Source organism: Diabrotica virgifera, chromosome 8 (assembly GCF_917563875.1).
Source record: "Diabrotica virgifera virgifera chromosome 8, PGI_DIABVI_V3a".
Lineage (NCBI taxonomy): Eukaryota > Metazoa > Arthropoda > Insecta > Coleoptera > Chrysomelidae > Diabrotica > Diabrotica virgifera.
The window spans coordinates 158,673,826-158,699,183 of record NC_065450.1 but is presented as its reverse complement, the minus strand read 5'-3'; the positions used below and the strand labels follow the sequence as shown (position 1 = coordinate 158,699,183).

At 31.2% G+C, this 25,358-nt stretch overlaps 1 long non-coding RNA gene across 1 annotated transcript; it reads left to right on the top strand.

Annotated features, from left to right (window-relative positions):
* Nucleotides 1-10,913: 10,913 nt before the first annotated feature.
* On the top strand, nucleotides 10,914-13,025 carry LOC126890412 (uncharacterized). Its single transcript, XR_007700310.1, has 2 exons — nucleotides 10,914-11,296; nucleotides 11,860-13,025. It is a non-coding gene; the product is annotated as an uncharacterized LOC126890412 (long non-coding RNA).
* The last annotated feature ends 12,333 nt before the right edge of the window (nucleotides 13,026-25,358 follow it).

Genomic DNA, 25,358 nt, shown 5'->3' with positions numbered 1-25,358 from the left:
GTTATCATATTTACTTGGGCAAAGGCTCTATAGTATATATTATTATACTGCAGTATATTATACTGCAAGGATATTTACGTGTTTTTCATAGTTAATATTTGTATTTCCAATTTAATAGCAATATTTATCACTTTTATCTCTGGACCAATATCAGATATTTGTCTCAATGTGCTCGAATTAAAAATACGTAACGTAATTTTTGTTTTTAGGTTATATTATGCAGAAAATCAGTTTTTCGCCTCTCGTATAAAATTGTAATTTAATGACATACGAGGTTTTCACACTAAGCCATCGATATGTGAACATGAATGCATTCATGAGGGCAATTTGCAAGAATGATCTGGACAAGGAAAGGCGTCCCTAAGGATCGTAATTTTTATTGACTATTTGTGTATTATTTCCGCGAATGCATATGTCTACAAATTTTCATTCATTTGCATTGAAGAAAAGGCAGTCAAATTAACGTCCAAAAAATTTAACCCAAACGATTGACCTAAAGAAAAGCGTTTAACCCTCGTAAGGCGGTGCTTAGATTCTTACGTAAACAACGGTGCGGAGTGCATTTGCACCCCAACTGTATAACCGTTTTTTGGATGTGAACGTCGGGGAAATTGATTTGAAAGATAATTAGGACTTATTTATTATAGTATGAAACAAAATTTTACAAAAAAGTACTCATTTCTTCTTAAAAAAAATTATTATCGTTGCAAGACAAATACATGACATTTTTCACAGAGTGACAACACAAAATTTTTTCGCATAATACAGTGATGCCAGGAGTTTCGGTCTTTTTTCTCTGACATAAGTAACACCGACCTTGCCCCTTAGCTCTGTTAGCTCCATGTGGAACATCAGAAACGTCCAATTCAGGATATAAAATTTTCATCATTTGCAATCTACAGTCATTTTTCTAAAAAAAAAACGTAAACTCAAAGAGATTTAAACGCTGTAATGGGTGGAATGCGTTTAGAATTGAATTTAATGCGAATAAAAAAATGGACAAGAATCAAAAAAAAATTATTAAAAAGGATAGGTGAGAAAAACGAGGTGTGGGGTACACCTGCACACCGCACCGCCTTACGAGGGTTTAAAAAAATATTTAAAACTAACTCAATATTAGCTTAGAACAACATTGCCTAGTATATAAAGAATACGAAATAGTGTGGACAACTAAAAATATTGTATTAATTACTTCCACGGGATTTTCACTGCTTTTTGTAAAAAATATAGGCGAGGAAGAAAGATGAATCGGTATACAACTTTTTGCATTCGATTCGAGAAAGTGTCAGGAAAGTTTGTGAACAAAATTGAGGGTGGTAAAATAAAAATTGAAGAACAACAAGGAAAATGCCTTTCCAAAATGCATAGAAAATGAAAAATTTGCAACTTGAAATATACCAACAGAAATAAGTTCAATTTTATTACTATATATTAAGAGTTTAGAAGGGATTTTTGAGTTCTCTGAATACAAAAAATAATGATAACGACGATGGTCCTGGAGAGCCTTGATGCCAAGAAGACCTCGCCTTCTGAAGTTTCGTGTGCCCTCCCCCTAGCTTTTCGGGTGCTTTAACCTTCGGATGACCAAGGGGGTAAATTTGGACCCCAACGTATGTTTTTATTTAATAAATTCAGAAATATTTTCAATTTTAAACTCATTATTTTTTTATTTAACTTTAATATCATTCTAGATACCCTCATATTTTGTAATAAAAAAAATTCCCTATATTTTACGAAAAAATTTTTCTTTCTGAATTTGGGGTCAAAGACGAACTTCCTTGGCCTTCCATGTTCCAATTTTATATTAAGTAAATACCGTCTATTATGTTGAATTCTTAGTAAGAAACATTCCAATAGTGAAAAAAAGTTGTTTGTTAAACCTGTGGCGACGTAGATTAGTGTATATTTTAAAATTTCTTTAGTTCTATGTTCAGAATGATGATTCCTGTTTTGGTTCAGTTGTGATTCAAATATGTTTTATTAATGTTTATTTATTATTTATTCATACAATACTAATATTAAAATACGAATACATTATTTTATTTCTTAAAACAACTTAATTTTTTTGGCAATTGTCATTTTTGACTTGGGGTCATTTTTTACCCCCGTTGGTCATCCGTGTAACAAAAAAAGGTTGGTTATCGGAAGGTTAAACTATATTATATTGTTATCCATAGTGTACAAAATCTAATATGCAAAATCTTCACGTCTGGTCCCCCCCTGAAAATTTTTATAAGGGCGCCCATACTTGGGGGTTTTCGAGGTAGAGCGAAATATGAACGAATATGAACGCTTGTGTGAACCTTATGCCAAGAGTGGACTTCGTCCATTGGAGTTTCATGTTAGTTTCATTCTAAATCAGTCTACAGTCATTACTCGTGAGTTTTGGAGGTCGATGAATACGAATATGATCACTATAACAGTGCTCGAGTTATCTGGAGCCTACACAGAGAGAACAATTTCTTTTCTCCTAAAACACTGATTTCTTTGAATTATCTTTCTTAAAATTACCATATCATATTAACTAAAACATACCGCTTCACATACAAAGAAACGAGTTTTTTAAACAGAACTCAATAATTTCTTACAGATAATTACTTCAATATTAAGAAATGCATTAATGGTTACATTTTAATTTTTTATCCTAAAGTTTTTGTTTCTTTAATTGAAAACTACAAATATTTTGCAGTATAAGAAATATATGTTAAGTTAATCCATATTTATATTTGTAAACAAGAAATTTTTTTGCAACCAAATAAATATTTTAAATCACAAGAAATAATTCTTCAGAAATACCTTCTGTAGTAACTGTGGTTATTAAATAAAATCTTTATCATTAATTCCAAAATGTTACTTGCAAAGAGATTTTCTTCCAGAAAAGAATTGCTCAGTAACCATTATTCGCTATTTGTGATTTAATCAAGATGTGTGTTTTACAAGATGGCGTGGCATTAGTTCATTTTTATAGATGGATTTTGAATTTGTTGGTTTTTTTTAAATCTAAGGGATCGTTTGAAGGCACGTACATAGGTATATAAAAGTAAATTGATTAATTTAAGATGTAATAATAATATTGTTGCATTTCCGAATATGTAGTGCTAAAAGAAACAGAATAGTATCTGTATATGCATTTTAGATATCGATAATGATGGACAACTCTGAAAGAAAGAATCTTATTCTAACTGGGAAATAAGCCACAATTAAATTAGAAAATGATTTTATTGACGTTTCGACTTCCACCTCGGAGAGAATAATATAATATAAAGCTTCAGAATAATATTAAAAAGAGCTATTAACCAACTAGGAGCTTCCATAAATGGTAGAACGGTATACAGGTAAGTTCCTTAATAAAAATGTGTATACATATGTATAAACTATAATATGTTTCTTGAATGTATCGTCTTCTATATTATATACAATCCTACAATTCAACGTTATATCAAACCTGGCGTGTGCTTTATTTGTCATAAAGAAATATTAGTTAGTCTAAAAGAAACATTTTAACAGCTAAGAAATTTTATTGCCCTAAACGGATAAAAGTTAATAGGTATAAAATAACTTAAGATGTAAACTAATAATACTTTCCTGTAATACAATTTCTTAATGATTAAATTTGCTGTCTTTTTTAGGTTATATAAATAAAAAAATTACAATATACAACAACAAAGGTGGTAGGATAAATAAAGCCATGTTTGAACTAAATTTGATTGATTATTATTTGTTGAAATGCCAATAATTTTTTTTGGATTATAGACTATTTTACTGATACTTACCTTTCTTATACCAAAAAATTAATAGTTTTTATGTGGGCCCGTGTATTTGTATTTTTTTTTTGTATTTCCTTTTGTCAAAATAAGTATGTACATACTTACATCCTTATAAAAAAATTTTTATTAAAATAAGTTTACTCTTTCTACATAACGGTTTTGTTTTAGGTAATTGCTGATATACACAGTGCTATTAACAAAAAGAAGGTAAAATTAAGGAAGTTAAATTTGCCTCTCCATCCTTTTATTATTATATGTATAGAAGCTAGTGGTTTAAGCGTGGAGAAATTATTTGTATGTATTAATATCTAACGTTTTATATCCTGTTTTTATTATCTAATAAAGAATAATTTTACCTTAACAGAATGATTTATTTCGTCGTATGTAATATCACCTTATTTTTAAGAAATGTAACTTAATTCTAAATATACAATTATTTCTGCGAAATATATTTCTTAACATTAAATACATTAAATAATAATGGTAAGATAACAAAGATTCCTTACTAAGAAATATTATTTCTCAGAAAGAAAAGTTTTGTAATGCCAAGAAAATATATTCTTATGACAAGTATAATTTCTTTCTGACAAATGGGTTTGCAGTTTGCAAGAAAGTGATAGTTCAATCATGTTTAAGTTATATTTCTTTTTGTATATTAAAATTTATTTGAAATATTTTAGAAAATTATATCTTACATACAAAGATATATTTCTTAGGCAATACGCCAAGTCGATATTCCTTAAATATTAATAAAGTTTCTTTATATCAAGAATTTTTTCCTCTCGGTGTAGGTTGGACATCGTCTCCTGGAGTTTTATGTCATTTTCATTCGAAACCAGTCGAAAGTCATTACTCGGTGAGTTTTTAAGGTTACTGAACACAGATATGATAGCGACCATAGTCCTGGAGCTACCTGGTGGCCCAGTGTGGATATTTTTGAAAAATCTCAATATAAGGTACCCTAGAATCTAGAACTTAAAATATTAGTTTATAGTACCGTCACTGAAGATTTTCACGATTTTCATGAAAATTGGTGAGTAATTATAGAATACCTCAAGAAGCAAAAATGAGATGATGCCAACTTTGCGCTCTTACTCTCGGGGTGAATGCCACCCTTTCTCGAAAGTAAAAATTATTTTATTAAAAGTAACCCCAAAAATCGACAGAATACCAAATTCTAAGCAATATTTTTAAGTGTACTTATCAAGTTATTAAAATAAATCAATACTTTTTGAGTTATTAGTGATCAAACATGTTAAATTTTCTTGAAAAAAAAAGAATGTGTGTGTACTTTGTACGCACGTAAGAAGTTATACTTCTATTATATGATTTCTTAAAAATAAATATAATTTAAACAGTTTGTTTTAATTTTTTTTTAAACACTAACCTAATTTTGTGCTTACCGCTTTCAAAAAAATAAAAAAAGTATAGGATTGCACTTAATTCGAACTCAAGACCTCTCGATCTCTGGCCGAATTAGTCGAGGCATTGAAGCACAAAAAGGCCTTACTGTCGATTTTTGGCGCAGTAAGACGGATTTTAATGCAGTTTGGTGCGTTGGATTCGTGAGAATGTCAGGAAATTTTGTGAACTAATGTAATGAATAAGAAATCTGAAATTGCATTTGTGCATAATTATTTTAATTATTTTTAATCATTTTTAAGTCCATATAATAATAGTGTAAGATGTCAATAACCATTAATAATAAACAAAAAAAATTTCCATAACCCTTACGCTCCATACACTCACAATTGTGAGCGTCTTATTTGTAAGTGATATTAGGATTAAAATATCATTTTGCACCAGTTGCTGCTCTACGACACCATAGTGGGTGCACGCAGGCCCGGATGTTCCTAAAAACAAGTTTTCGTCTGCCGAGCGCATGACGTCACTCACAGAGTAATCGCTGGCGAGATATAAGAAAACCAATATAAATAACGTCAAACTTCTCTTATTTTATTCAAATTACAAAAGGTAAAAACCTGAAATTTACACAGAAGTTACTATATATGTAAATACAACTTTTTGTCCAAGAAATTTTAAAATAATTACCCACAAATTAAAATTAAAAAAGGTATTTAAAAGACCAAATAAATTTGTATAAGTAACTTAAAAACTAAACAAGTACATAATTACAAAATATGTTCGAGCATTATTTTAAATATTTAGTTATAGGTTTGAATAGAGAACATGAAATAAATAAGTGCTGTTTTCGAATTAACGTTTGTATAAATAAAAGTTTTATTCCTACACTTATTACTAAACTTAGGCAAGTATGCTAATAAAAACGTATGAAATATGCGCATATACAGTAGTTTAAATAAAATATGCATGTTGTTTTCACCCAATTTTGAAAAAATGTGAAAACGTTGAATTATTTACGTATGTCTGTCCGTACGTCCGTCCGTAGACACAATTCTTCCGTCATTATACCAGGTAGAATGACAAGTGAGGTGTCGAATGAAAGCTTATATAATAAGGATGGTACTAAAGGTGAGAAATTTGACCTAGGACTTCCGGTTTTCGAGTTGCAACCGGAAGTACTGTTTTAAAGTCACCGGAATAGTACAAGCGATATATTATTCGATCCGCTTTAGCAAGACGAGAACAAATATATACTTCCGTTTTCATGACTGTCTGTCCGTCCATCCGTGAATATAACTCCTCCGTTACTAATACAGATAGAATGACAAATGAGATGTCGAATGAAAGCTTATAACCCAAGGATGGTGTTAAAGATAAGACATTTGACATCGGACTTCCGGTTTTAGAGTTGCAACCGTAAGTACCTACCGTTTTAAAGCGATATATTATTTGACGTGCCTTAGCAAAATGAGAATAAATGTAGAGATACTTTTGGTTATTATACCTATAATTTTCGGTTAAAAAGTTCTAACCGGAAGTGCCATATAATATAATCGCAGAAATAGTACCTGTGACATATCAATCAAATCGTATTGAAGAGTCGAGCTTGAATCTTTGAAAATTAAAATTTAAAAGAAAATTAGGTGTTGAAAATTCTGGGAAAATTCTTGTAAGCTGAACGAGGTTACGAGACGGTTACTACAGTTTCCCAGAATTTTCAACACTTAGGTAATTTTCTTTTAACTTTTAATTTTCGCGATTTCCGGAATGGAAATCGAAACTCAAACGGTAGTATTTAAGAAATGTAATTTTCGTTACACCAACAATTGTGGCTCAATCCCATATACACATTATTAAGAGCTTTTTATTGTTTTCTAGGCCAAAATTTTTTTCCATTTTCTTTTGGTAGGTAGCTCTCTGGAGGGTAATTGATCTATTTAGTTCTTTTATGCGAATGAACATTCTTGTTCTAAAGAACAAGCGTTTTGCCTTTTCGGGGCATTGAATATCTACACTTTGCAACAAAATACTTTTTATGAAATTTTCACCACATACTAATCCATCTTTATTATGTGCAGCAAAAAATACCCTGTTGAGACTCTCAATGGCATTCATGAATGCAGAAGATGGTTTTGACAAACCACCCTCGCTCAAATGATCTATCCACGTAAATGATGCACTCGACGAACTTTGCAATGATAAGTCGTTCTTAAATTTATGGCAAATGAATCCTGCCAGATCATTTAACTCCATTCTGTATCTTTTACAGTTAGAGCTCCATTTCCCGCCCCCTATGATTTCCCGGAAATCGGGAAATTTAAAAATGAAGAGAAGAAATTGGTTTTTAATTATTTTTCACCCTCTTTTTTATTTTTCTATTTTATCTTCATTATTTTTCAATGCAATTAGTATTAAAACGTATAAATTTGATTAAATATTGAACATATTTAGAAACAGGAAAATTATAAATTTGTGTTTAATCTGAATTTTCGTTGTTTTTATTATTGAAATAAGTTTTAGGAAAACATAAATTGTTCAGTGTTTGATCTTTCCAGCTGATTCCTTTTTTGTACAGAAATTTGTTGAAATTATAAACACACGTTCGCTTTCTGTTGATGAAGGTCAGAAAGGTCTGATGTTTTTGAGTGCAGTGAGTAATTTTGTAAATGTCCGGTCAGCTGATTTGAATTGTCGTACAACGTGACCTCTTTTTTAATGACCGTTTATAATTTTTCATCGCATTCTTCATAAACATAAATTTAATTAAAAATTAATATTTACGATATAATCCTGGACCCTTCAAAATGAATCAGATCTTTTGCATAAACAATAGAATGTTTAGGCTTTAAAAATGTAACTAAAAAAAGAAATATTTTAAGTGGAATTTGTTTCAAGCTTCGGTCATATGTCGTATAATCCGTGTATAATATTAATATACGACATAATATGACGGAAGCTCACAACAAATAAGAAGTGTGGAAAAGTCCTATTTAAAACGAAATATTAAAAAAAACCTCAAAAAACACAATTAAACGAATTTATAAGCGAAAACGTATGTTAACTATATGTGTACTGCAAGCTAACTTTTAAAACAACTCTGTGAGTGACGTATTTCGCGCCAAGGAGGATCCGCCCACAAATGTGTACCATCCTATCTCTGGTTGAGTGTATCGTGGGGTGCACGTGTCTATCATATAGTCGCGGGAGATTACCGAAAATTTGCTTAGATCCGTATGATATTGTTCAGCGAATGGTAACGACTTTTTGTCAAGTGTGTTAATATGGCTTCTAGACGTAAGTACACATTTTTATTTGTTTTAAAATATTTATTTTGGTGGATAGTCGTCACAAATTGTGCATGTTTACCTATTTAGACAAAATCATTCAATACTAATTTGAAGTTACAAATCCACAAACGTGTTTTGAAGAACAACACGTTTGTGAGGGCTAGGAGTGAGCGGTGGCAATGTATGTTTTGAAGTGTTTCACGTTTATGTAGGCCGGGAGTAAATGGTGTAACAATGCAAAAAAAATAAATAATGATTCAGTGAACAAAACTGGTAACAAGGGTTTCTTTTTCAGGAACAACTAGAAAAGTTGACATGGCGAGACTGGCTGCTCATCCAGATGAAATCTACGAACTGCTGGATGAAATTGATTCCGATTTGGAAATTGAACTCGGAGATGATGATAATGGTTGGGTACCGTCTGAAGAGGAGAATTTGTCTGTACAAGATGATGAGATTGAAGAAAGTGATAAATCTGATGAAAGTGGGGACGAAAATGATTCAGCAGTTCCCAGTACTGTACAAAATCTACAAAAATCATCAATGCTAAATTAGGGTAGAACTAATCCATTTAAAAATGAAAATATACCCGAAACAATACTTCCAGATCCCACTGAAGTTTTAACACCATGGTGTTACTTTGAAAAGTATTTAGGAAACTCATTTTTTCAACTGTGTGCAGAACGTACTGCACAATTTTATTTACAAAAACACGGAAGGGAACTTAAACCCAAAGTAACTCCTGAAGAAATAAAAAAAATTTTTGGGATCCATGCAGTGATGGGTTGTTTAAAATTCCCTCGAATTAATTTATATTGGAGAAGTCGCTTTAAACTTCCTGTAATTGCGGATGCAATTCTAAGAGATAGCTTGTACCTCTTGAGAGTCAATCTTCATATTGTGGATGTATGCACGGTAACAAGCAATTTAAAAAAATAATCGTCTGTGGAGAGTTCAGCCAATGATCGATTTAGTCAGAAGCCGATGTCGGGAACTAAAGAGAGAATCTGAAGCTGCATTCTCAATAGACGAACAGATGATTCCGTTTCTTGGTCGATGTGATGGTACTGTCCTAGATTTTGAAATATATCAAGCAACAAGTACCAATTTAAGAAATAAAGAACTGGGACTCGGACCGTCAGTCATCCTTAGGCTAGTGGAAACGTTACCGGTTGATTTCCGGTTACCGATTGTATTCTTCGACAGATATTTTTCGACGATACCTTTGTTGCTCAAATTATCTGAGTTACAAATACATGGCACAGGAACTATTATGAACAATCGTTTTAAAATTCGTTTCATGTAGCAAATGTAAAGTTTATCTCTGTATGAGAAAAATCAAAATTGTTTTTTTAACTTTCACAACAAATAATGTGTTAAAAATATACTAGTTATTAACATTTGTAATAAATGACAATATGTGTACTTAATATTACTAATAAAGGTTGTAAAATGTTGTAATTTATTTGTTTTGTTTTCTAGGGGGAGTAGTCATACACTCCCAATACTCACAAATGTGTCAGTCACACAATTGTGCATGTCATGCATATACTCCTGGGAAACACAATCGTGAGTATCAATAAAATCTGTCAAAGTGACATAGCAAAATTCTGAAAAAAATTAGTATATCTCTTTGTTCCCATATAAATTGAAAAATAGACTGAACAACTTTATATGTCAACTTACATTGTTTCGGGAGTGTAAGGGTTATAGGGAATCGAACCAAGTACTAACACGTCCGTAACTAGATACACATACCGCAAGCCTACGCAGACACTTGCTAGACACGGGCGATATTAGGTATAAACAAAAACAAATAGGTAAGTAAAAATTGTAAAGAAAATTACTACATACTTAAATGTATTATAAAATTAATATATTCCTAAATCTTAGAAGAAACATTCGTAAATAGGTACATTTATACAAAACATTCGAAAAATCGACACTTCAATCCTTCAATGCCTCGACTAAATGCTATACCAAATACGCTACGAGGACTGTGTCTGTATCGGTTCGGACGTACTTAAGTCAATAACCATTAATAATAAACAAAAAAATGTTTCCTTATGAGGAATCGAACCAAGTACTAACACGTCCGTAACTAGATACACATACCGCTAGCCTACGCAGACACTTGTTAGACATGGGCGATATTATTAGGTATAAACAAAAACAAATAGGTAAGTAAAAATTGTAAAGAAAATTACTACATACTTAAATGTATTATAAAATTAATATATTCCTAAATTTTAGAAGAAACATTCGTAAATAGGTACATTTATACAAAACATTCGAAAAATCGGCACTTCAATCCTTCAATGCCTCGACTAAATGCTATACCAAATACGCTACGAGGACTGTGTCTGTATCGGTTCGGACGTACCTAATGACAATAATTCACGGTAACAAACAGACAAGGTGAATAAATATACAATAAAATGTTTTAATAATACTGATCTTACTGTGACGTTCCGCCCCTTTATAGAATCCATTATTGATGGGAAGATATTATTTCATTATTTTTAGAATTATTTTCTTTCAATGGTTATTAAAATATAACATAACACCATCACAGAATTTTAAATGCTTGTGACGTCACATTTTAAGTGTGGCAACATTGGTTTGCTTGCGTTTGACAGCGTATCGATGGGAGAGGGGAATTGAATTGCCCACGGAGATCGTCAGCCAGCTAACGAGAGGGATTGGCTTTCTAGAAGTGTGTCGGAGTGGCAGGTCGGTAGCTTGATATTTTACCCACAATTTCAAGATCCAAATTATAATTAAAGATTGAATCCATCCAGCATTAGGGAATATAAAGTTATTAGTGAATACGAAGTTGAAGAATTTGAATGCAGATTTAAAATGAGTTCCGGCCTGGTAAATAAAAAATTTTATTAATTTATTTTCCGCCATATTGAAATTTTCTTGACTAACTTGCTAATTAAGTTTCATGTCGTCTATGTTCATGGTTTCTATGGTTTATTTTCATGGATCAAAATCATCGAGAGATAATTGAATATTCTTTGCTAATTTGTGCTTTCTGTTGGAAAATAGAGCTAATTTAAACTCAATTTTTTTTATATTCCTTTCAAGTCTACAGATCTCCTATCTTTTGAACCATGATCAAACAAGTATCCATTGCCTAATCATACTATATTTCATCCTTGTATAATATATCTATATACCTGTGTATATATTATAATGAAATATTTTTTCACAGTAATTATATCTTGTAGCCAAATTGAAAATCACATGTGTTATTTGAACAAGGTCATCTGATAACAACTTAATAAAGAGTCGAGCTGTCTAGTCATTCAAGTTTTTGGACTTAATGACCTATTTCTTCTTATTCCCATAGGAATAAAAACACCTCCTCGTTTCTCTTGCTTCTTTTTGACACATTGGTGGATTGGTAGTAATACCATATGTGTTTTTTTTAGCCACCACTATGAAATCATAAAAAAAAAGAAAACCTAAGACCACCAAGGTAGACCACTTCTAGAGAGACGGTCACTAGGAGACCAGCCTGGAAGATCTCCATATCTATCTTTTTCGCCTGTACCTTCAACTGGTTTTTTTTCCACCTGTTTTCTTGTACCTCCAGCAGGACAGTTGCAAGAGGGAGTTAGCACCCCCTTGTGCTCATTGCATCCCGGTCAATTTGGGGAATACACAGCAAGGAACGCACCGCAAGGAACATTGGAAGATTGTGAAAAGGGGTTTGTGTTGATGAACATTCGGTTTGCTCTAAGTAAAAATTTAGACTGTTTTTTGTGATTTTCAGGATACTTAGTTTATTCATATAGGTACTTTATAAATTTATTGCACATAACCTTTCCCTTTTCAAGATTTTTATAGTATTACAGAACAGTATAATAATTGATAGCGTTCCCCAAAGCTGCGTAACCTCCATGGTGAGAATCTCTGAGCTCAGATACTTTCCCATACAATAGTGTTGGTACTCTTATATTTTTTTTATTATTCTTTGGCTTGTTTCCCTTTTATATAACTATTTAAACTCCTTTAATTATTTTAGTATATTTTAAATTAAATTTTTCAAATTAACTTCAAATATCATTAAAAATTTCTATTATTCAAATTATTTAACTTTAACTATTAATTTTTATATTAAATTCGAATCAATCCCTAGTACCCATCCCCTCAGGAAGGTACTAGTTTTACTTGCCATTATTATTAAGAACCACGAGTCGGTAAAAGGATCTTTGGTATCCAGAACTCCGTTGGTTCACTTAGGGACTTGGTACCCGTCAACTCATTGAGTTGTACATACATATATTAAATATCTTGTTCATATTATCAGGTAGTATTGAATTAAGTGTACGTATGATATTCGTACCATTGTTATTGGGTGAGGGTAGTTACTGCTAACCAAGTGTAAGTTGTACTTTCTGTATTAGAGGTACCCTTATTCAGATTTTCTAACCTTATTAAGATTATTCTTAGATTATATTTGTAAGGTAATTCTGTAAATGACTTTCACTAGTATTTTTTTTTGTCATGTTAGAGTTACATACTAGTTACTTGTCTTAACTCGGAGATTGTGAAAATCTGGTAGTTACATTCAATAAATATACATTTATTGTGATTTTTTTTTTCTTATTACTCCTTTATCTTGATAATATATTTTATAACTTAATAATCTTTAATAACATTTAACCTACTTGTACTACAAATTTAATATACTCTATAGCAGCGTAGAATACCTGGAAGAGGGTTAACCCAGTTATCCTTCTTCTGGCGCCCAAAAATTTATTCTATTTTCATTATATTATTATATTTACCTTATCTACTTTGTGAACAGTGTCTTAATATCTTCTTTTCTAGCCATCATTGTCATTTCCTTTAATTTATTGTCCAGCCAGAAATAGCCGTGCAAATTGGCCGAATCCTTCCTTGAGTGTCAAGTGGCCATTCTCTTGCATATTGAGCTAGCTATTCAAGTTACATCTATCTATTCATAATTTTCATCTTCAGTCCTATATCAATTCTATACTCTTCGTCTTGGCATCTTTCCATACAAGTACTACTGCAAAGTAGTATTTTAGACTTCAGCTTCTTCAACGCAGAAGCCACATTGTTGTTCCTTTGGCTACATTAAGTAGATCTTCTTTTTCCTACTTCTGTTGGAGTTTATCACTCTCTGTGCATTCACTCCAACAGAAAATCTTCTTCTAACAGGTTACATTACTCCTAAGGAAGAAAAATCCAAAGACACAAAAATTATAATAAATATATTTACTAAAAACACAATAATGTATTCTTTTCACACCTTTTCTTGCACTGATATATTTATACATAACTAGAAAGATTTTAGCAACTAAACGCCATACTGTCTGTGTGCGCATGCGAGCAGATTATGAAATTTTACTCTCAATTGCGCCTAAAGAAGTATAACTTCAAAAAGCGATTTAAAAAAGGTTTGTCATAAATAAGTCAAAAACTATAAGTTTTGACAAAGAAGTTATACTTACATAGGTATTACAACGGTTGGACCACTGTGAATTTTTTATTGGACTTTTATTGGATATCAGTCATTAATTTTGGAGATTATTTACATAATATTTTCGATGTTCATGTATCGTCAATTTAAGGCGCAGCTTAAATTGACGTCAGCTTCATTAACATTTCAGGTGTTCATAAATATCTATCTAGCTGAGGTTTTTTGGTGCTCGTTTATTATTTTTGCTTACCTAATATTGCCGGTTCGGAATAAGAATGACGTAACTGCAAGAAGCCAAATTTCTCAGATAAAAAAAAACGGTTTTTCATCCGGTATTTCATCAGCTACTTAAGCTTTTGCTTAGCTAAGCCTCTGTCATAAGTTAAGGAGAAGCTTAATCTGGGTGCCGTATTTCGATCATTTCCTTAACTAAACTCGTCCTCAACAGTCAAGTTAATTGGTTTGGTACCTCTGAATACGTCAAAATGCCAGATCTAACTGTTCTGAGGTAAAAACCACTACTGTTGACATTTAATTTTATCTTGTCATCTGTGTCAGTCTTATTTTTACTTCACTTATTTTTGTGTACATGGTAAATGTGTTGTTAGCAAGTTGTTAGTGTATTGTGTACATATATTTTCTCTGGTTATATTTTTTATTGGTATTCTGCATAAGCAATAGATCCATCTTTGTAATTGTGTTTATTGGATTTATATTCCTTAAAATGTCAAATTGAAATATAAGTTTACTTTTGCAAAATAAATATACCAGGCATTGTAGAGATAAATAATTTTCATATGCCTACACCTTCCAAATGGAGTAAGAATTTTATTTTAATAATCGTTAATAATCCAATAATAATGTTATTACGCAAAAGTTGGTTTTCAAAATAACTCGAGAATTATTAATCTATAGAAATAACCTCAAAAAACAGAAAACAAATTTTAAGCAAAGGCTTAAACCAACTCTCGCGCGAGCTTAAAATTATTTGGTTTAAGCCTATGCTTAAGCCTCAAATTGAAGTGGAAATACAGGCATCTAGGCTTAAGCTCAGGCTTAAAGTAAGCTTTGGCTTAAGTGCGGTTGGAAATACTGGCCCTAAATATTTAAAATAGGGATCATCCAGGAGCACCGGTATGGCGTTTATTCTTACAATGATGACTTTTACTGTCATCCCATTGGTTCAAATTTCATTATCTCAATTTAATCCTCCCATTTTCAACCCTATCTACAGTTGCATCATTCTTGATCTGAAAATTCTTCAGTACAAAAAAAACTATTTTTAAATATTTATTATGCCGCTTATTCTTACAGCGATGGCTCTTATTTTCATCCCTATTGTTCCGAATTTCATTATCCCCCCATTTTCAATCCCAATTTACAGTTGCGTCATTCTTCCTCTGAAACAAGGTCTAAAATGGTGCGTATTTCAATAACGACGCAACTACCCTATGGTGGCTCAGCACTAGTTACAGTTCTGTCGCTTTTGTAGGTATCATCTGTATTTAGTATTTTAGAAGTTAATTACGCAATAAAGAGGAATTGACAAAATTTGCAGTTAGTACGTCAGTCTTATTCCGGACCGGCGATATTATTTTGGAGACAGAGTACAAAACTCGATAAGTAATGTTGGGGCTCAATAATTACTTTTATGCTCATTTAAAATATAGCCATTTTTTATGATGTAAATATTCTCCCGTTCATTTTTTATATAAAATGAAGCTCCTACTTCCATCTGTGGTAAAAAATCTAAAATCTACGCTGCATTGATTCTCGCTCACCACGGAAGCTTACAGTCGGCTTTTCCTATCTCTTGAGTTTGGCAATTTACTGATAGGTGGCGATGACGGACAGTTAAAATAAAAAAATTAAATAGGAAATAAAACATCATTGTTTCCCTTTTTAAATTTTAAAGAAAATAAAAACAATGAAAGGCTTAATAAAAAAATAATGGATTCGTGATATCATGTTGTTAGATTAAGAATACCTACCTACATAATAGCCCAGGTTGTAGTTGTGAGGCCGTTCACAATTAAAAAAAAATGCTATAAAAAGCAGCGTTTGATCCGGTAAACATTTTTTTTGTTTTTGTGTCATACCACGGTTCTTAAACATTTACTAGGGTTGCCTACTTAGGCTGTGGTGGGGAGACTTAAAAATGTTTGACCTACCTACGCACAAGAGTACATTTTAAATTTGTTGCGGTAATGATCTTTATCTTTGATTTTTGAATGTGTATTATTGTTGTATGTATGTGTATTATTAATTTGTATTATTATTTATCTTATACAGTATGGTGCAAATAAAAGGAATAAATTCGTTATTTCATATCCCAGCAAACAGGTATGAGCCCAGTTACGTGATGATTACGTTAAATTTAAGGCAAATTTCAACGAATACGTAACTCGGTGATTTATGGCGGGAAAAAAACGTATTTCAGTGCCAAATCATTCACCTATATATTAGTGCTTCCTTTATACATGTTTGACATTAGAATAATATAAAAAATCATAATGACGAATATAGTACATGTTTTTTATAATACGTGTGAATGTCGGTTACATCGCAAAGGTACGTTTATTTCACGTAATAATCACGAAACAGAAATAACTTCCTTTTGTTAAATTTTGAGAAATATTTTAGAAAACAAAATTTCACAACGGTGTTGGTTAAATACGTATCGCTTGAATTTTACTCACTGTATTTTATGGACGTCGAAAAATTAGATTTATTTCACGTAAAAGTAATGTAAATAATAATAATATTTAAAAAAAAAGTTTATGATTTCGCTTTTAAAATCATTTAGCATAACTATTTCAATCCAACCTTGATTTGTAGCTATTTTTGCTATTTTTTTCTTTAAAAATATCACAGGAGCTAAAATGATGTTGACTTTAATTTTCAAATCGCGCGCGATGATGACGTACTACCAAGCCTTTCTCCTGTTTTAAATACTATCACGTGACCACGGTACGTGACTGACATAGTTGGTTCGAAAACTAAATTAATCGATTTATCGAATAATAGATACGTTTCGATAGGATTATTTTTTTTATATTATTCTGGTATTGAAATATATTTTTAGTAAAACCAATTAGTTAATAGTAGAAGAAATTTAAAAACAAAAAGAAAATACGTAATACTAATTTAAAGTAAGTAGAATAGTTTAACTGTAATTTAAAAATAATCGATTTTTATAATCGATGATCATAAGAAAAAAGTGAAACGTGAAGAGCTTTATTTCCCTCGTTTTATTTTAGGCGGGTTTATTTATAATAATGTCTTCCGTATTAACGTTTACCTCACTGCTCGAGGGTTGAAGTGCCGATGCCCGATGATGCAATTAGAAAAAACAAGAAAGTGTCCTCCTCGAAATAAAAAGTGACCTGTGTTGTGTTTTGTGTTAGCAAATTTTTTAATGTGTCTTTAGGTCGGTACCATTTTTGGTTCATTATCTTGTATATTAATTATACAAGACAAATGTTTTAAAGTCTCTAAATTCTACTAAATAAATACATTGTTAATACTTTATATGCTTGTTTCATTTATATCATATGAGGATAATAATTACGTGATTCATAAGTTAATTAAGGTCGAATTATTTACGTGAACCGAGGAAGTCTTTCACGTAAATACTAATATATACATTCTCTAAAATATACGTTAATCAACACGTATTTTCAACGTGAATTTCCCGAAACATTTTATTGCTATTTAAGGTAAATAACACGTCTATTGAAGACGAGTTTTTCACGTAATTTAAAGACGTATTTTCAATGTGACATTCCAACCAAAATTTCACGTGAAATTATTCACGTAAGCAATTTACGTATATTGGTGACAAATGTACCAAAAATTCACGTAATTAACACGTCGGTCTGTTTGCTGGGATACCGGCGACTTTAAGAAAAAACCCCAAAACAGGTCGATTTTTATTTAATTGTGATCTTTTGGCATACCTATATGTTATACGAGTGACGTCATCCATCTGAGAGTGATGCCGTAATCAAATATTTTTTAAAAGGGAATAGGGGCCGACCGGGGCCGTGTGCCAGCTCATTTGACAATATATTTATTTCTATATTCAATAATATAAACATTTACATAATTATTTATCCAGGGTGTCCAAAAGAAATTTTTAAATTAAATTATTTGACAAAAAAGAAGAATGTATGTAATTTATTTAATTTAAAATACACTTTACTGTTAACCGAAAATAGAAAAAAATGTTTATTTCACAAATAAACATTGCTTTTCGATTAAATTCAATGTTTGAGCCAGCTAATTGTCTCTTGTAAGTTTGAACATTTTTTAATTTAATCGAAAAGCAATGTTTATCTGTGAAGTAAACACTTTTTTTCTGATTTGTGACAGCAGTAAAATGTATTTTAAATTAAATAAATTACATACATTCTCCTTTTTTTGTCAAATAATTTAATTTAATAAGTTTTATTTGACACCCTGTGTAAATAGTTATGTAAATGTTTATATTACTGAATATAAAATTGAATAACCTTTCAAATGAGCTAGCATACGACCCCTATTTCCATTTAACAAAATCATCGATTACGTCATCACGCCCAGATAGATAACGTCACTAGTATGCCATATATGGCACCTGTTTACGAAATAAGGAATTTATACTGTGTATAAATACTGAATACTGTGTATCCCAGTTTATTTATATTTTTGTATTTGAAATTTTGGTGATTTTTTCGTAAAAAATTATCCATGAAATGTTTATATTATAGTAGTTGTACATCGTACCTGCCCAAGTAGCAAATTTCAACGCATTGGTTGTCAGTACAAAAAAATTCACTGCATATTAACGTTGCACGAGTGCATTTTCAGTTGTTTCAACCAACGACCCCTGTTACCGGTGACATTACGATGTTACAACGTTAAGTCATACCTTTAGTTATGTGGGCAACTAAGTTATTACCATTGTGACAACTACATGTCACAATTCAGTTTTTTCAACAATCGCAACGTATTAAAAACGTTATAATGCTAAACTAAATTACGCGCAGGGGTTTTCCGTCCGGCTCGGTATTCGCAAAGAATATAATAATATTATAGCGTTATTACATTATATTATCCTCCCTAATGTCTATATTCTTTGGTATTTGTATGTCACGAACTAGGTATAGTTCTAGACGTGTGATACGTTTGCGGCAACAGAAGAAGAAAAAGAATATACCTGATAAACTCACTTTCTCCTTATTATTTTATTTGGCTGAAAATTTTCAATCTTTTTTAATATGAAGAAGTATACGGACTACAAAAATACTCTACCAACTTTTGTGGGCATCAGAAGAAGATATGGTTGGAAATTGAGGGAAATGCTGTACTTCACTTGACACTGGTCACATGACCTCTGCTACCCAATCAGAGGGTGCGTTCTAAAATGCTTGGGATAGTCCGCCCGGCCGTGTTTGGTTGCCGACCTGACTACTTCTGGGTTGTATCATCCGTATGAGTTGGTAATAAAGTATTTTTTTTTAGTAATATTGGTAATATGGTTGAATGCGCCATTTTGGTTTTAACATACTTGAGATTTTTTTTGATGTAAAGAAAACAAAAAGATAAAATATAAAAAATATAAAATATATAAAAAATGCATTAAATTTATACAGAACATATTTAAAATAAATTTTGGCTTTTATAATTAAAATTTGATTTTTTAAATTTGCATATGTTTTGTCAAAAAGTACATAAAAAACGCATGTGTTTTTTAAAGGCGAAATATCTATTTTGACGGTTATCTGATATGCGTCTATAAATTTCAAATCAGGTAATTTTAGGTCCTTTATGTATTTATATAAATTTAAATTAAATACCTAATAATATGATGTCAAAATAGTTTACTTCTTGGTTTTTATTCACCATACATGTGTTTAAAATATAGGAAAAACATAACCAGTCCGACTCTTTGAGCAGCCATTGCACGCAGGCGCTTTTTATAGTCGCTTTAGTTGTCTTAAGCAACGCTTGCGAAATGTTGTTGCTTAAACATAGGTTGCCTAGGCAATGTCAAGACAACTCAAAAATCGTCCACCAAATTAGTGCAGAATAGGGTCGTTTTCTAGGCAATAACAACATTGTAACAAAACGTTGCCACGCGGTAGACAACGCTGTCGCGTCGACAAATTGCTGCTTACCTTTTTAGAATAAAATTTTAAAAAGGTATACCAAATTTTAAAAAATTAAATTTTAATATTAAAGCCAAAATTTATGTTTAAGATGTTCTGTATAAATTTAATGTATTGATGGTGCTTTTAAAGGTATCAGAAAATGCCTGAATTTTTTATATTTTGGGTTTTTGTTCTCCCAAATTATTTTTTACATCCCGAAAAATCTCAAGTAAAAGCAAAATGGCGCATTAAGCTATATTAGCAATATTACTAAAAAAAATACCCTATTACCAACCCTAGACGGATGAGACAACCGAGAAGACCGATCGGCCACCAAACACGACCGGGCGGACTATCCCAACCATTTTAGAATGCACCCTCTCATTGGGTGATAGAGGTCATGTGACCAGTGTCAAGTGAAGTGCAGCATTATATTTCTTTAATTTCCAAACCTATATTCTTCCGATGGCTATAAAAGGTGGTATAGTATTATTGTAGGCCCTATTCTGCTTCATATTAAAAAAAAACAATTTACAGCCAAATAAAATAATAAGAAAAAGTGAGGTTATAAAGTAATTTTTTAAACCCATGGACGTAATTTAGTTTGTCATAATACCGTTTTTAAGTTGTTGCGACTTTAGAAAAAACTGAACTGTGATAGTAGTCACTTACAATGGTAATAACTTAGTTGCCCACATAACTAAAGGTATTACTTAACGTTGTAACATCGTAGTATCATCGGTAACAGAGGTCGTTGGCCGAAATAACTGAAAATCCACTAGTGCAACGTTTTTGATTAATCGGTAATTGTATATCTTTTATGATGTGAAAATAGTAAAGGTAGTTATGATTGAAGATGATTAGTGGATTATAATAATTATGGAAAACTATTGATATTTCAGCGGTTTGGTACTTAAAGCTAATCAGTACCGGTTGTTCACGTTTATCTAACGGTTAATGCAATATTTACGGAAATCTAGGACTTCACCCAAGTAGCAATTTTTTGACGCATTGGTCGTTAGTACAAAAAAATGCACTTTAATAATATTATACTGCCTACATTTTTTTGTATAATAATATTATAGTGCATTTTTTTGTATTGACAACCAATGCGTCGAAAAATTGCTACTTGGGTGAAGTCCTTCTTCTTCTTAAAGTTCCATCTCCTAGCGGAGGTTGAATATCATAATGGCTATGGTCACTTTGTTGGCTGCTGCTCTGAACAGTTGTAATGAACTACAGTTAAACCATTCTCTAAGGTTCCTTAGCCAGGAGATGCGTCTTCTTCCTATGCTTCTTTTTCCTTGGATCATTCCTTGCATAATAACTCTCAGCAGCTCATATTTCTCTCCTCTGGTAATGTGACCCAAATATTCTAGTTTTCTTGTTTTTATGCTGTTCATAATTTCTAACTCCTTATTTAAACGTCGTAGCACTTCAAAATTGGTAATCCTTTGAACCCACTGAAGTCCTAGATTTCCATAAATATTGCATTAACCGTTAGATAAACGTGAACAACCGGTACTGGTTAGTTTTAAGTACCAAACCTCAGAAATATCAATCGTTTTCCATAATTATTATAATCCACTAATCATCTTTAATCATAACTACCTTTACTAATTTCACATCATAAAAGATATACAATTAGCGATTAATCATATTTCGATTCAAATTACTGTACTCTCGTGACGTAATCGCGGGCTTAATATTCATTGTTTAGTCGGAGTAGGTAACCGTTGTGTCTAAGAACCGCGATACTACAAAAAAGTCACTTGTCATTATTTATGTATTACATACAAGTATCGATGTGAACTTTGTCAAATGTAACATTCCTTATAACACCCAAGTTATCGTAGGGGAGTCCAAGCTGAGATTTTTTTAGTTACTCGAGCGCGTCAGATTATAACATGGGGAAAAAACTTGTACTCTGTAAATGTACTTTTCCCATATATTGGCTCTTAATACAGGGGAGTTCGTTAACGGGGTCCGAAAAAAAACTCTATCCTTAGAAAAACTCGAAATCGTCAGATTAAGATAAGGAAAGTTAAGTACATGCAAAACAGTGTATGTTTAAAATATCTGACGATTTGGAATGGGTGACGTAAGGAAAAATGGGTGAGTTACAAATTTTCACAAAGAAAAAGCGAATATTTGGCGAAATGAACTTCAGATCGAAAAACTAAAAGATACGTGGTCACTATTTTTCAAAAATCTATCGAATGATAACATACACGATCCCTATGGAAAAAAATGGAAAATCCCCCACTTTATGGAAATCTTAACTTTTTTTGTTTTAGAACCTACTCTTCACAACACAATAGGTCCCCATATTGCTCAAGTAACTGCAAAAGCATACTTTCCTCCCCTACTATTAGCTGTGTCAGATGGCGGCGTAATCTAGTTCTTTACTTTGTTACTAGGAGCTCCTTCAAAAACCAAACAGAATTTGTTAACCCGGGAGCAGTCGCGCGTAGACAAAAAATCTCACAATACGAATTTAAAAACAAATTTAAGACTAATTTCTATTTTATAATGTTTTTATTTACTTGTTAGGTTAAAAATATCTTACTAAGGAAGTAAAACTTCAATTATTGGTAGATGGTATATAAACTTATTAAAATTTTTATCTAAAAAGATCCTAATTGGATTGAAGTGCGTACATCACTAGTACAAAAAACACAAACGTTTTTGGACCAATCAGTCCATCATCAGGTTGAAACCTAAAATAAGTAAACCACTCTATAAAAAGGCTAAGTTGAAATTTTGACTGTTAGAAAGTTAGGAAAAATTAAAACATGTGGTTACTTACTTCAGATCCAAAGTAGTTGGAACTAGCTACATAGTTAGGTCGAAAGACCTTAGTATTACAAGAATTAGGCCATTTCTGCTACAACAATGTCGACAATAATTCGATGTTAAAAGAATATAAAAATGTAATGAGACTATATTGGAGTCTTTATCTTGGCTTCAAACTGACTGACTTAAATATGACATTGAAAGAATATTGACAAGACCTTCTAGGTAGGGAATGTTATGTGTATGCAGTTATTTTATATTGTAAAAATGCACAAAATATTTTTTTCTTAAAAAAATTAATTTAATTAGCTATTAAATAAATAAGTCAGAATAAAACAATTAAAATTAATAATAACATAAAATTATTTATGATAATTCTATGACGATTGAAAGCGAAAATTTTGCCAACAAGGGAATGACGTCACTTATTCAAAAAGAAGGAAATAATAAAGCAAACACTAAACAAAAGTAAAAGGAAATTTATTAAATGATAAATATAAAGTTAAAGAATTAATGAATAAATATGGAGTTTGACTGTTATGATATGCAATTTAAGTTAATAAACATCAGAGTAGAATTAAGAGTATAACTGGTTGCCTGAATTCATGTAAATTAGACGGGGAAAAGAACACAAAATTAAGAGTAAATTACTATGGTTTAAGGTAACTGAGATTAAAGTACTAAATGGTTGTATATGTAATGTGAAAATAAAATTAAATTTAAAAAATAATGATATGGAATGAAATAAAATGGAATTTCGGTTAGTTTAAAAAATTAAAGAAATAATTAGAATAATGATGTACAACTGGTTGACTGATGCAGTCAGTTGACTGATGATGAGTTAACAGTCAACCAGTTATACATCATTATTCTAATTTATTTCTTTAATTTTTTAAACTAACCGAAATTCCATATCATTTCATTCCATTCTTTTTAATTTTTAATTTTATTTTCACATTAAGTATACAACCATTTATTACTTTAATCCCAGTTAGTTTAAACTATAGTAATTTACTCTTAATTTTGTTTTCTTTTCCCCGTCTAATTTACATGAATTCAGGCAACCAGTTATACTCTTAATTCTGCTCTGTGATTTTTATCAACTTAAATTGCATATCATAACAGTCAAACTCCATATTTATCATTAATTCTTTTACCTTATATTTATCATTTAATAAATTCCCTTTTATTTTTCTTTAGTCTTTGATTTATTCTTTTCTTCTTTTCGAATAAGTGACGTCATTACCTTGTTCGCAAAATTTTCGCTTTCAATCGTCATAGAATTATCATAAATATTTCTATGTTATTATTAATTTAAATTGTTTTATTCTCACTCATTTATTTAATAGCTAATTAAATTCTTTTATTTAAGTAAAAAAATATTTTTTGCATTTTTACAATATAAAATAACTGCATACACATAACATTCCCTACCTAGAAGGTCTTGTCAATTTTCTTTCAATGTCATATTTCAGTCAGTCGGTTTGAAGCCAAGATGAAGACTCCATTATAGTCTCTTTTTATATTCTTTTAACATCGACTTATTGTCGACATTGTTGTAGCTGAAATGGCCTAATTCTTGTAATACTTGGTCTTTCTACTGAACAATGTAGCTAGTTCCAACTACTTTCGATCTGAAGTAAGTAGTAAGTAACCACATGTTTTAATTTTTCCTAACTTTCTACAGTCAAAATTTCAACTTGGCCTTTCTATACAGTGGTTTACTTATTTTAGGTTTCAACCTGATGATAAACTGATTGGTCCGAAAACGTTTGTGTTTTTTGTACTAGTGATGTACCCACTTCAATCCAATTTGGATCTTTTTAGATAAAAATTTTAATAAATTTATATACCATCTACCTACAAGTGAAGTTTTACTTCCTTAGTAAGTTTTTTATTATGGTATACAGCCAATGCAGGGAATGTTTTCCTTTATATATTTTTTAAAAATATCTATTTCTAAAAATTTTAAAGCTAATTGATTCTCACCAAAGCCATAAATTCCACAAAAAAAAATTAAAATAATAAAAAAAATTTTGTTTAGGTAAAAAAAATTCCCAAGATTTACTACAATGTTACTCGAGGCACTTACGAGTGGAAAGTTATGTTGAAAAATTTTCTATCAAGCTATCAGGAAAAAGAAAAAATGTTAGATTTTTTCTAACGGCGCGACTGCTTCCTGTTTAGAACGGGAAAATAAAACACACAATATTGTTTGGCATACCTTCGTTGTGATTCACATAATATAGGTATCACCAAACTTTTGTTCTAAACACATTCCATTATGTTGTGTTTTTGTAGGACCCGCCCAATTATTTCCGTGAGTCCTCTGATAGGTATCTATACAGGGTGTCCAGGAACTCTACCGACAAACGAAGACAGGAGATTCTTCAGATAATTTTAAGACAATTTAACCCAATTCACTTAGTCCGAAAATGCTTTCTAAGGGAGCTAGAGCTCTTTGAAGATGGCGTCTTGTAAATAGTTTTTCTTAAATACCTCCAGAACGCTTCTATTTAGAAAAAAAATTGGTACGCGTATCTATCTT